Source organism: Triturus cristatus, chromosome 6 (assembly GCF_964204655.1).
Source record: "Triturus cristatus chromosome 6, aTriCri1.1, whole genome shotgun sequence".
Taxonomy (NCBI): Eukaryota; Metazoa; Chordata; class Amphibia; order Caudata; family Salamandridae; genus Triturus; species Triturus cristatus.
In genome coordinates, this window is record NC_140589.1 from 25,702,604 (window position 1) to 25,715,446 (window position 12,843).

Genomic DNA, 12,843 nt, shown 5'->3' on the forward strand with positions numbered 1-12,843 from the left:
CACCGGAAGTGGAAGGATGCCCGCCTCGGTGGCACGCAGCATACCCCCTAAACACGAGGCACAGGCTGCCTGGCGTTAAACAACCACCACCTCATCAAAGTGTCAGATTGCCACTGGAGGTGGAAGGATGCCCGCCTCTGTGGCACGCAGCATACCCCTATGAACATGAGGCACAGGCTGTCTGGCATTAAACTACCACCACCTCATCAAAGTGTCAGATTGCCACTGGAGGTGGAAGGATGCCCTCCTCTGTGGCACGCAGCATACCCCTATGAACATGAGGCACAGGCTGTCTGGCATTAAACTACCACCACCTCATCAAAGTGTCAGATTTCCACTGGAGGTGGAAGGATGCCCTCCTCTGTGGCACACAACTTACCCCTATAAACATGAGGCACAGGCTGCCTGAGGCACTGGATGCCTGGCATTATACTACCACCACCTGATCAAAGTGTCTGATTGCCACTGGAGGTGGAAGGATGCCTGCCTTGATGGCACGCAGCCTACTCCTGTAAACATGAGGCACAGACTGCCTGGCATTAAACTACCACCACCTGATCAAAGTGTCAGATTGCCACTGGAGGTGGAAGGATGCCCGCTTCTGTGCCACGCAGCATACCCCTTTAAAGACAAGGCACAGACTGCCTTGCTTTAAGTTACCGCCACTTGATCAAAGTGTCTGATTACCACCAGCTCCAGAAGGGTCTATTGTTCTTTCCAAGAGTCCAGCAGATTTCTTTAGGGTAGTCTCTGCAGGTGAAGGGTTAAGAAAGAGAGACAAAAAAGATAAGTTAACAGAAATATAATGTGTAGAATGTGAAGTTAAAAATTTATTTGGCGGGTCCCATAGTCCAGATCTGGCTGTATAAAGTCTTAGAGCTCCAAGATGCCACCATCCCTGAGAGGTGACAGAGTGCCAGCCGGAGCCGAGCTGTAAGTACTTCAGCCATTCACCTATTCATCCATCCAGCTATACGTCCACTCCTGCCCACCATCACCTTCTCATACCTCTATACATCTGTAGCATCCTTCAATCTGTTCCACTGCCACCGCCACTACAGCCAGCAACTCCACCACCAGTGCATACCTGCTACCTACAGCCCTCCCCCCACCCCCTGCTGGCAACCAGCTCTCCTTCAATGAGCACAGACACTCCTGGCAACAGACAGGTGCCCGGCCGTCAGTATCAGGAGGGCACGTTTCAGCCTGTGTCAGATGGCTTCCTTCAGGACCAAATCTCACCCACACCGGCAGGATTACAAGCCACTGCGCCGGCCTCATGGATCTGAAATGCCCGCATAGATTCCAGCAATATACCAAATTAAGGCCTGTTACCACATGTCCATAACAGGCTCTAAATACAACCTGTTGCCCTGATAGGGTGAGAGAATCCAGTCACTTACATAGCACATACACAGCCCCTCAACATTTGAGACGGCTAGATCCTTTGATCCTGAAGAAAGCCATCTGGCTCTTTGGGGTGACACAGGCTGAAACATGTCGACCGACAACTCACCAGGTGCTTAGGAGCTATAATTATCCAACTAAGCACCGCCCAAATTTTAACCTTATCCCTCCCCTGTGAAGATAACAACATACTGCACAGAAAAGAAGATATTTTTTAATTTTTTTTATTATTCCAACACTCTTCCCACTCACGACTATCGCACAACAGACAGTCTCGCTCCTGGTGGAGGATGATAAACACCTGGAGAACGGGACACTCAGGTGCCTAGACTATGATGATTCATCCCACTTAATCAGCAGAGAACCAAGATATACCACCAGTGTGGCTGAGGGTCCAAGATATTCCACTGCTGTGACAGTGTGGCTGAGGGTCCAAGAAATTCCGCTGCTGTGACATTGTGGCTGAGGGTCCAAGATATTCCGCTGCTGTGACAGTGTGGCTGAGGGTCCAAGATATTCCGCTGCTGTGACAGTGTGGCTGAGGGTCCAAGAAATTCCGCTGCTGTGACAGTGTGGCTGAGGGTCCAAGATATTCTGCTGCTGTGACAGTGTGGCTGAGGGTCCAAGATATTCCGCTGCTGTGACAGTGTGGCTGAGGGTCCAAGATATTCCGCTGACTTCATAGTGTGGCTGAGGGTCCAAGATATTCCGCTGCTGTGACAGTGTGGCTGAGTGTCCGAGAAATTCCGCTGACTTCATAGTGTGGCTGAGAGTCCAAGATATTCCGCTGACTTCATAGTGTGGCTGAGGGTCCTCATCAGAACATTCAAGAGACTCTAGAAAACAACACAAGTGATTCATTCACCTTGAATATTTAAGAAATGGCTCAGTGAGCTGAAGAATCTCTGCTTCTCTGTCCCTCTTCCTGTTTTTTGGAAGATCTCTCTCTGTAGCTTGTGACCAGCTCTCTCTGTACTCTGTGACCAGCTCTCCCTGTACCCTGTGACCAGCTCTCCCTGTACTCTTTGACCAGCTCTCCCTGTACCCTGTGACCAGCTCTCCCTGTACCCTCTGACCAGCTCTCCCTGTACTCTTTGACCAGCTCTCCCTGTACACTGTGGTCAGCTCTCTCTGTACCCTGTGACCCGCTCTCCCTGTACCTTGTGACCGGCTCTTCCTGTACTCTGTGACAAGCTCTCCTTGTACCCTCTGGCCAGCTCTACATGGACACTGATACCAGCTGTCCCTGTACACTGTGACCAGTACTCCCTGTACTCTGTGACCAGCTCTCACTCTACTCTGTGACCAGCTCACCCTGTACCCGGTGACCAGCTCTTCCTGTATGCTGTGACCAGCTCTCCCTGTACACTGTGACCTGCTCTCCCTGTACTCTGTGACCAGCTCTCCCTGTACCCTGTGACCAGCTCTCTCTGTACTCTGTGACCAGCTCTCCCTGTGCACAGTGACCAGCTCTCCCTGTACTCTGTGACTAGCTCTTCCTGTACGCTGTGCCCAGCTCTCCCTGTACACTGTGACCTGCTCTCCCTGTACTCTGTGACCAGCTCTCCCTGTACCCTGTGACCAGCTCTCTCTGTACTCTGTGACCAGCTCTCCCTGTGCACATTGCCCAGCTCTCCCTGTACTCTGTGACCAGCTCACCCTGTACTCTGTGACCATTTCGCTCTGTACCCTGTGAGCAGCTCTCCTTGTACGCTGTGATCAGCTCTCTCTGTACTCTGTGACCATCTCACCCTGTACACTGTGACCAGCTCTCTCTGTGACCAGCTCTCCCTGTACACTGTGACCAGCTCTCCCTGTACACTGTGACCAGCTCTCCCTGTACACTGTGACCAGCCCTCCCTCTACACTGTGACCAGTTCTCCCTGTACACTGTGACCAGTTCTCCCTATGCACTGTGACTAGCTCTCTCTTTACTCTGTGGCCAGCTCTCCCTGTACACGGTGACCAGCTCTCTCTGTACCCTGTGACCAGCTCTCCCTGTACACTGTGACCAGCTCTCTCTGTACACAATGACCAGCCCTCCCTGTACACTGTGACCAGCTCTCCCTGTACACTGTGACCAGTTCTCCCCATGCACTGTGACCAGCTCTCTCTGTACACTGTGGCCATCTCTCTCTGTACACTGTGGCCATCTCTCTCTGTACACTGTGACCAGCTCACCCTGTATACTTTGACCAGCTCTCCCTGTAGACTGTGACCAGCTCTCCCTGTACCCTGTGACCAGCTCTCCCTGTGCATTGTAACCATCTCCCCTGTACTCTGTGACCAGTTTCTCTGTTCACTGTGACTAGCTCTCTTTTGTAATCTGTGACAAGCTCTCCCTGTACCCTATGAAGAGCTCTCCATGGACACTGTGACCAGTTCTCCCTGTGCAGTGTCTAGCTCCCTCTGTACTCTGTGACCAGCTCTCGCTGTACTCTGTGACCAGCTCTCCCTGTACCCCGTGACCAGCTCTCTCTGTACCCTGTGCCCAGCACACTGTGTACACGGTGACCAGCTCTCTCTGTAAACTGTGACCAGCTCTCCCTGTGCTCTGTGACCAGCTCTCTCTGTACTCTGTGACCATCTCACCCTGTACACTGTCACCAGCTCTCCCTGTACCCTGTGATCAGCTCTCTCTGTACTCTGTGACCAGCTCTCCCTGTACCCTGTGACCAGCTCTCCCTGTACCCTGTGACCAGCTCTCCCTGTACCCTGTGACCAGCTCTCCCTATACCCTGTGACCAGCTCTCCCTGTACACTGTGACCAGCTCTCCCTGTACACTGTGACCAGTTCTTCCTGTGCACTGTGACTAGCTCCCTCTGTACCCTATGATAACTGCTCTCTCTGTACACTGTGACCAGTACTCCCTGTACTCTGTGACCTGCTCTCCCTGTACTCTGTGACCAGCTCACCCTGTACCCAGTGACCAGCTCTTCCTGTACGCTGTGCCCAGCTCTCTCTGTACACTGTGACCTGCTCTCCCTGTGCTCTGTGACCAGCTCTCCCTATACCCTGTGACCAGCTCTCCCTGTACCCTGTGACCAGCTGTCCCTGTGCACAGTGACCAGCTCTCCCTGTTCTCTGTGACTAGCTCTCCCTGTACACTGTGACCTGCTCTCCCTGTACACTGTGACCTGCTCTCCCTGTACCCTGTGACCAGCTCTCTCTGTACTCTGTGACCAGCTCTCCCTGTGCACAGTGACCAGCTCTCCCTCTACCCTGTGAGCAGCTCTCCCTGTACCCTGTGACCAGCTCTACATGAACACTGTGACCAGCTCACAGTGTACACTGTGATCAGCTCTCTCTGTACTCTGTGACCAGCTCTCCCTGTCCACTGTGACCAGCCCTCCATGTACACTGTGACCAGATCTCCCTGTACACTGTGACCAGTTCTCCCTGTGCACTGTGACCAGCCCTCTCTGTACACAATGACCAGCTCTCCCTGTACCCTGTGACCAGCTCTCTCTGTACACTGTGACCAGTTCTCTCTGAACTCTGTGACCAGCTCTCCCTGTAGACTGTGACCAGCTCAGCCTGTATACATTGACCAGCTCTCCCTGTAGACTGTGACCAGCTCTCCCTGTACACTTTGACCATCTCTCCTGTACTCTGCCACCAACTCTCCCTATACACTGTGAACAGTTCTCCCTGTACACTGTGACCAGTTCTCCCTGTACCGTGTGATCAGCTGTCTCTGTACTCTGTGACCAGCTCTCCCTGTACCCTGTGACCAGCTCTCTCTGTACACTGTGACCATCTCTCTGTACACTGTGACCAGCTCTCCATGTAGACTGTGACCAGCTCACCCTGTATACATTGACCAGCTCTCCCTGTACACTGTGACCAGCTCTCCCTGTACACTTTGACCATCTCTCCTGTACTCTGTGACCAGTTTCTCTGTAGACTGTGACTAGCTCTCTTTTGTAATCTGTGACAAGCTCTCCCTGTACCAGCTCTCCCTGTACCCTATGAGCAGCTGTCCATGGACACTGTGACCAGTTCTCCCTGTGAACTGTGACTAGCTTTGTACCCTGTGACCAGCTCTCTCTGTACTCTGTGACCAGCTCTCTCTGTACCCTGTGACCAGCTCTCCCTGTACCCTGTGACCAGCTCTCCCTGTACCCTGTGACCAGCCCTCTCTGTACCCTGTGACCAGCTCTCTCTGTAGACTGTGACCAGCTCTCCCTGTGCACTGTGACCATATCCCCTGTACACTGTGACAAGTTCTCCCTGTACACTGTGACTAGCTCTCTCTTTACTCTGTGACCAGATCTCCCTGTACTCTGTGACCGACCAGCTCTCCCTGTACCGTGTGATCAGCTCTCTCTGTACACTGTGACCAGGTCTCTCTGGTCACTGTGACCAGCTCTCTCTGTACACTGTGACCAGCTCTCCACGTACACTGTGACCAGCTCTCCATATACACTGTGACCAGTTCTCCCTGTGCACTGTGACTAGTTCTCTCTTTACTCTGTGACCAGCTCTCCCTGTACTCTCTGACCAGCTCTCCCTGTACCGTGTGATCAGCTCTCTCTGAACCCTGTGACCAGCTCTCCCTGTACCCTGTGACCAGCCCTCTCTGTACCCTGTGACCAGCTCTCTCAGTAGAGTGTGACCAGTTCTCCCTGTGCACTGTGACCATCTCCCCTGTACTCTGTGACCAGTTTCTCTGTACACTGTGACTAGCTCTCTTTTGTAATCTGTGACAAGCTCTCCCTGTACCAGCTCTCCCTGTACCCTATAAGCAGCTGTCCATGGACACTGTGACCAGTTCTTCCTGTGCACTGTGACTAGCTCCCTCTGTACCCTATGATAACTGCTCTCTCTGTACACTGTGACCAGTACTCCCTGTACTCTGTGACCTGCTCTCCCTGTACTCTGTGACCAGCTCACCCTGTACCCAGTGACCAGCTCTTCCTGTACGCTGTGCCCAGCTCTCTCTGTACACTGTGACCTGCTCTCCCTGTGCTCTGTGACCAGCTCTCCCTATACCCTGTGACCAGCTCTCCCTGTACCCTGTGACCAGCTGTCCCTGTGCACAGTGACCAGCTCTCCCTGTTCTCTGTGACTAGCTCTCCCTGTACACTGTGACCTGCTCTCCCTGTACACTGTGACCTGCTCTCCCTGTACCCTGTGACCAGCTCTCTCTGTACTCTGTGACCAGCTCTCCCTGTGCACAGTGACCAGCTCTCCCTCTACCCTGTGAGCAGCTCTCCCTGTACCCTGTGACCAGCTCTACATGAACACTGTGACCAGCTCACAGTGTACCCTGTGACCAGCTCTCTCTGTACACTGAGACCAGTTCTCTCTGAACTCTGTGACCAGCTCTCCCTGTAGACTGTGACCAGCTCAGCCTGTATACATTGACCAGCTCTCCCTGTAGACTGTGACCAGCTCTCCCTGTACACTTTGACCATCTCTCCTGTACTCTGCCACCAACTCTCCCTATACACTGTGAACAGTTCTCCCTGTACACTGTGACCAGTTCTCCCTGTACCGTGTGATCAGCTGTCTCTGTACTCTGTGACCAGCTCTCCCTGTACCCTGTGACCAGCTCTCTCTGTACACTGTGACCATCTCTCTCTGTACACTGTGACCAGCTCTCCATGTAGACTGTGACCAGCTCACCCTGTATACATTGACCAGCTCTCCCTGTACACTGTGACCAGCTCTCCCTGTACACTTTGACCATCTCTCCTGTACTCTGTGACCAGTTTCTCTGTAGACTGTGACTAGCTCTCTTTTGTAATCTGTGACAAGCTCTCCCTGTACCAGCTCTCCCTGTACCCTATGAGCAGCTGTCCATGGACACTGTGACCAGTTCTCCCTGTGAACTGTGACTAGCTTTGTACCCTGTGACCAGCTCTCTCTGTACTCTGTGACCAGCTCTCTCTGTACCCTGTGACCAGCTCTCCCTGTACCCTGTGACCAGCCCTCTCTGTACCCTGTGACCAGCCCTCTCTGTACCCTGTGACCAGCTCTCTCTGTAGACTGTGACCAGCTCTCCCTGTGCACTGTGACCATATCCCCTGTACACTGTGACAAGTTCTCCCTGTACACTGTGACTAGCTCTCTCTTTACTCTGTGACCAGATCTCCCTGTACTCTGTGACCGACCAGCTCTCCCTGTACCGTGTGATCAGCTCTCTCTGTACACTGTGACCAGGTCTCTCTGGTCACTGTGACCAGCTCTCTCTGTACACTGTGACCAGCTCTCCATGTACACTGTGACCAGCTCTCCATGTACACTGTGACCAGTTCTCCCTGTGCACTGTGACTAGTTCTCTCTTTACTCTGTGACCAGCTCTCCCTGTACTCTCTGACCAGCTCTCCCTGTACCGTGTGATCAGCTCTCTCTGAACCCTGTGACCAGCTCTCCCTGTACCCTGTGACCAGCCCTCTCTGTACCCTGTGACCAGCTCTCTCAGTAGAGTGTGACCAGTTCTCCCTGTGCACTGTGACCATCTCCCCTGTACTCTGTGACCAGTTTCTCTGTACACTGTGACTAGCTCTCTTTTGTAATCTGTGACAAGCTCTCCCTGTACCAGCTCTCCCTGTACCCTATAAGCAGCTGTCCATGGACACTGTGACCAGTTCTTCTTGTGCACTGTGACTAGCTCTCGCTGTACTCTGTGACCAGTTCTCCCTGTACACTGTGACCAGCTCTCTCTGTACCCTGTGCCCAGCACACGGTGACCAGCTCTCGCTGAACTCTGTGACCATCTCTCCCTATACTCTGTGACCAGCTCTCCCTATACTCTGTGACCAGCTCTCCCTGTACACTGTGACCAGCTCTCCCTGTACACTGTGACCAGCTCTCCCTGTACACTGTGACCAGCTCTCCCTGTACACTGTGACCAGCTCTCTCTGTACACTGTGACCAGCTATCCCTGTACACTGTGACCAGCTCTCTCTTTCTCTCTTTACTCTCTGACCAGCTCTCCCGGTACTCTGTGACTGACCAGCTCTCCCTGTGATCAGCTCTCTCTGCACCCTGTGACCAGCTCTCCCTGCACCCTGTGACCAGCTCTCCCTGCACCCTGTGACCAGCTCTCCCTGCACCCTGTGACCAGCTCTCCCTGCACCCTGTGACCAGCTCTCCCTGCACCCTGTGACCAGCTCTCTCTGTACTCTGTGGCCATCTCACCCTGTACACTGTGCCCAGCTCTCCCTGTACTCTGTCAACAGCTCTCCCTGTACACTGTGACCAGCTCTCCCTGTACTCTGTGACCAGCTCTCGCTGTACTCTGTGACCATCTCACCCTGTACACTGTCATCAGCTCTCCCTGTACACTGTCACTAGCTCTCCCTGTACACTGTCACTAGCTCTCCCTGTACACTGTCACCAGCTCTCCCTGTACTCTGTGACCAGCTCTCTCTGTACACTGTGACCAGCTCTCTCTGTACACTGTGACCAGCTCTCTCTGTACACTGTGACCAGCTCACCCTGTATACTTTGACCAGCTCTCCCTGTAGACTGTGACCAGCTCTCCCTGTAGACTGTGACTAGCTCTCCCTGTAGACTGTGACCAGCTCTCCCTGTAGACTGTGACCAGCTCTCCCTGTAGACTGTGACCAGCTCTCCCTGTAGACTGTGACCAGCTCTCCCTGTAGACTGTGACCAGCTCTCCCTGTACCCTGTTATCAGCTCTCCCTGTACCCTGTGACCAGCTCTCCCTGTACACTGTGACTAGCTCTCTCTGTACACTGTGAACAGCCCACCCTGTATACAGCTCTCCCTGTAGACTGTGACTAGCTCTCCCTGTACTCTGTGACCAGCTCTGCTGGTACCCTGTGACCAGCTCTCTCAGTAGACTGTGACCAGCTCTCCCTGTGCACTGTGACTATCTCCCCTGTACTCGGTGACTAGCTCTCTTTTGTAATCTGTGACAAGCTCTCCCTGTACCAGCTCTCCCTGTACCCTGTGAGCAGATGTCCATGGACACTGTGACCAGCCCTCCCTGTACACTGTGACCAGTTCTCCCTGTACACTGTGACCAGTTCTCCCTATGCACTGTGACTACCTCTCTCTTTACTCTGTGACCAGCTCCCTCTGCACACTGTGACCAGCTCTCCCTGTACACTGTGACCAGCTCTCTCTGTACACAATGACCTGCCCTCCCTGTACACTGTGACCAGCTCTCCCTGTACACTGTGACCAGTTCTCCCTATGCACTGTGACTAGCTCTCTCTTTACTCTGTGACCAGCTCTCCCTGTACTCTGAGACTAGCTCTTCCTGTACGCTGTGCCCAGCTCTCCCTGTACACTGTGACCAGCTATCCCTGTACCCTGTGACCGGCTCTCTCTGTACACTGTGGCCATCTCTCTGTGTACACTGTGACCAGCTCACCCTGTATACTTTGACCAGCTCTCCCTGTAGACTGTGACCAGCTCTCCCTGTACCCTGTGACTGGCTCTCTCTGTACACTGTGGCCATCTCTCTGTGTACACTGTGACCAGCTCACCCTGTATACTTTGACCAGCTCTCCCTGTAGACTGTGACCAGCTCTCCCTGTACCCTGTGACCAGCTCTCCCTGTGCATTGTGACCATCTCCCCTGTACTCTGTGACCAGTTTCTCTGTTCACTGTGACTAGCTCTCTTTTGTAATCTGTGACAAGCTCTCCCTGTACCCTATGAAGAGCTCTCCATGGACACTGTGACCAGTTCTCCCTGTGCAGTGTCTAGCTCCCTCTGTACTCTGTGACCAGCTCTCGCTGTACTCTGTGACCAGCTCTCCCTGTACCCCGTGACCAGCACACTGTGTACACGGTGACCAGCTCTCTCTGTAAACTGTGACCAGCTCTCCCTGTACTCTGTGACCAGCTCTCTCTGTACTCTGTGACCATCTCACCCTGTACACTGTCACCAGCTCTCCCTGTACCCTGTGATCAGCTCTCTCTGTACTCTGTGACCAGATCTCCCTGTACCCTGTGACCAGCTCTCCCTGTACCCTGTGACCAGCTCTCCCTATACCCTGTGACCAGCTCTCCCTGTACACTGTGACCAGCTCTCCCTGTACACTGTGACCAGTTCTTCCTGTGCACTGTGACTAGCTCCCTCTGTACCCTATGATAACAGCTGTCCCTGTACACTGTGACCAGTACTCCCTGTACTCTGTGACCTACTCTCCCTGTACTCTGTGACCAGCTCACCCTGTACCCAGTGACCAGCTCTTCCTAAACGCTGTGCCCAGCTCTCTCTGTACACTGTGACCTGCTCTCCCTGTGCTCTGTGACCAGCTCTCCCTCTACCCTGTGACCAGCTGTCCCTATGCACAGTGACCAGCTCTCCCTGTTCTCTGTGACTAGCTCTTCCTGTACACTGTGCCAAGCTCTCCCTGTACACTGTGACCTGCTCTCCCTGTACCCTGTGACCAGCTCTCTCTCTACTCTGTGACCAGCTCTCTCTCTACTCTGTGACCAGCTCTCCCTGTGCACAGTGACCAGCTCTCCCTCTACCCTGTGAGCAGCTCTACCTGTACCCTGTGACCAGCTCTACATGAACACTGTGACCAGCTCACAGTGTACACTGTGATCAGCTCTCTCTGTAATCTGTGGCCAGCTCTCCCTGTCCACTGTGACCAGCCCTCCATGTACACTGTGACCAGATCTCCCTGTACACTGTGACCAGTTCTCCCTGTGCACTGTGACCAGTTCTCCCTGTGCACTGTGACCAGCCCTCCCTGTACACTGTGACCAGCTCTCTCTGTACACAATGACCAGCTCTCCCTGTACCCTGTGACCAGCTCTCTCTGTACACTGTGACCAGTTCTCTCTGACCTCTGTGACCAGCTCTCCCTGTAGACTGTGACCAGCTCACCCTGTATACATTGACCAGCTCTCCCTGTAGACTGTGACCAGCTCTCCCTGTACACTGTGACCAGCCCTCCCTGTAGACTGTGACCAGTTCTCCCTGTGCACTGTGACCAGCCCTCCCTGTACACTGTGAACAGTTCTCCCTGTACACTGTGACCAGTTCTCCCTGTACCGTGTGATCAGCTGTCTCTGTACTCTGTGACCAGCTCTCCCTCTACCCTGTGACCAGCTCTCTCTGTACACTGTGACCATCTCTCTGTACATTGTGACCAGCTCTCCATGTAGACTGTGACCAGCTCACCCTGTATACATTGACCAGCTCTCCCTGTAGACTGTGACCAGCTCTCCATGTACACTTTGACCATCTCTCCTGTACTCTGTGACCAGTTTCTCTGTAGACTGTGACTAGCTCTCTTTTGTAATCTGTGACAAGCTCTCCCTGTACCAGCTCTCCCTGTACCCTATGAGCAGCTGTCCATGGACACTGTGACCAGTTCTCCCTGTGAACTGTGACTAGCTCTCTCTGTACCCTGTGACCAGCTCTCTCTGTACTCTGTGACCAGCTCTCTCTGTACCCTGTGACCAGCTCTCCCTGTACCCTGTGACCAGCCCTCTCTGTACCCTGTGACCAGCCCTCTCTGTACCCTGTGACCAGCTCTCTCTGTAGACTGTGACCAGCTCTCCCTGTGCACTGTGACCATATCCCCTGTACACTGTGACAAGTTCTCCCTGTACACTGTGACTAGCTCTCTCTTTACTCTGTGACCAGATCTCCCTGTACTCTGTGACCGACCAGCTCTCCCTGTACCGTGTGATCAGCTCTCTCTGTACACTGTGACCAGGTCTCTCTGGTCACTGTGACCAGCTCTCTCTGTACACTGTGACCAGCTCTCCATGTACACTGTGACCAGCTCTCCATGTACACTGTGACCAGTTCTCCCTGTGCACTGTGACTAGTTCTCTCTTTACTCTGTGACCAGCTCTCCCTGTACTCTCTGACCAGCTCTCCCTGTACCGTGTGATCAGCTCTCTCTGAACCCTGTGACCAGCTCTCCCTGTACCCTGTGACCAGCCCTCTCTGTACCCTGTGACCAGCTCTCTCAGTAGAGTGTGACCAGTTCTCCCTGTGCACTGTGACCATCTCCCCTGTACTCTGTGACCAGTTTCTCTGTACACTGTGACTAGCTCTCTTTTGTAATCTGTGACAAGCTCTCCCTGTACCAGCTCTCCCTGTACCCTATAAGCAGCTGTCCATGGACACTGTGACCAGTTCTTCTTGTGCACTGTGACTAGCTCTCGCTGTACTCTGTGACCAGTTCTCCCTGTACACTGTGACCAGCTCTCTCTGTACCCTGTGCCCAGCACACGGTGACCAGCTCTCGCTGAACTCTGTGACCATCTCTCCCTATACTCTGTGACCAGCTCTCCCTATACTCTGTGACCAGCTCTCCCTGTACACTGTGACCAGCTCTCCCTGTACACTGTGACCAGCTCTCCCTGTACACTGTGACCAGCTCTCTCTGTACACTGTGACCAGCTATCCCTGTACACTGTGACCAGCTCTCTCTTTCTCTCTTTACTCTCTGACCAGCTCTCCCGGTACTCTGTGACCGAC

The 12,843-nt window shown here is 53.5% G+C and overlaps 1 protein-coding gene across 2 annotated transcripts in view; it reads left to right on the plus strand.

Moving 5' to 3' along the window:
* The first annotated feature begins 904 nt into the window (after nt 1-904).
* The window catches only part of LOC146813671 (solute carrier family 22 member 7-like), a 482,730-nt gene continuing 470,791 nt past the window's right edge, over nt 905-12,843 (plus strand). For both annotated transcript variants that reach the window (XM_085610167.1, XM_085610168.1), the window contains exon 1: nt 905-933. The gene's annotated coding sequence lies outside the window, so the exon portion shown is untranslated. The remainder of the gene's footprint in view (nt 934-12,843) is intronic.